The sequence below is a fragment of the Alligator sinensis genome, unplaced genomic scaffold (assembly GCF_000455745.1).
Source record: "Alligator sinensis unplaced genomic scaffold, ASM45574v1 scaffold753_1, whole genome shotgun sequence".
In the NCBI taxonomy this organism is placed as follows: Eukaryota; Metazoa; Chordata; order Crocodylia; family Alligatoridae; genus Alligator; species Alligator sinensis.
Genome location: NW_005842625.1, coordinates 692896 through 693889, shown reverse-complemented (window position 1 = coordinate 693889; position 994 = coordinate 692896). Strand labels below are relative to the sequence as shown.

Here is a 994-nt window from a genome sequence, read left to right as displayed (position 1 = left end):
GTGGCCATCGAGGGCATCCTCGGCTTCCTCTCCTACGACGAGACCAGCCAGCTCCGCCTGGTGAGCGCAGCCCCGCGCCGGGCCGCCTCCCGCCCACCCCTGCCTCCTGGGGTCGGGCAGGGCCCGGCTGCTCTGCAGCTCCGGGTTTGCAATGTGCATCTGCTGCTGCGGCGGGCGTGGGGGAAAGCCAGCTGCCTCCTTCTCTGCAGAGGGAGAGGGTCCGCCGGGCCCTGAGCCGCTTTCCGCACCGGAGCCGTCTCCCAAGATGGATCCCGCCCAGCCAGGCTCTGCTCCCCCCTCCCGGGTCCAGCCTGTGCCTTTGCCATCCTCCCCACCTCTCGTAGTGCCGCAAGCTGCAGCTCCCCAGGCAGGAGGAGGATGGAAACCTGCCCCACAGGGGTTGCTCTCTTCCCTGGGCAGGTGCCTAGTTTAATGTCCCCCACCCCGGAAAAAACACCCCAGTGTGTGCATAGGCAGGTGGGATAATTGGTGGGTGAAGCCAGTGCCAGGCGGGCTTAATGAACTTATGGGGAGCAGCCAGGTAGGGGGAGAAAAGCAGCTTTTGTAGTCCTGCTAAATCTGAGGTAGGGAGAGCTTTCTGGTTTAAGGCCCTGTAACTAGGCACAGGGCAGCAGACTCCAAAGTTATAAGGAATTTGGGCAGTGTTTCCAAAAGCAATATTTTGAAAAATGTTTTCAGTATCTTGTATAGAAATCTTCGGGCAAGAGCTCTGTCCAGGACTAAATGTTATGATCTTTGGTAAATACCTTTCTAGCACGGGTTAAGTTCAGCTGCAGTGGGTTTGTGGTTTGTTTGGGGTTTTTTTGGCTTTCTTTGTTTTGGGGGAGAGAGCGATATTTCAAGTAGGCCCAACTGCTAAGAAACCTTAACACCTTGGAACGCTGAATCTTCTGTCTGCCAAGATGTTGCACTCTTGGAAATGTGCGTACTGTTTAGGGAGACTTCTTTATGTGCCATAACTGTGAGAAAACAT

General features: G+C 55.7%; 1 protein-coding gene across 1 annotated transcript in view; it reads left to right on the top strand.

The window, feature by feature from the left end:
- Positions 1-6: 6 nt before the first annotated feature.
- Positions 7-994, top strand: part of FBXO28 (F-box protein 28) — a 35771-nt gene continuing 34783 nt past the window's right edge. The window contains exon 1 of the mRNA XM_014524544.2: positions 7-60. The gene's annotated coding sequence lies outside the window, so the exon portion shown is untranslated. The remainder of the gene's footprint in view (positions 61-994) is intronic.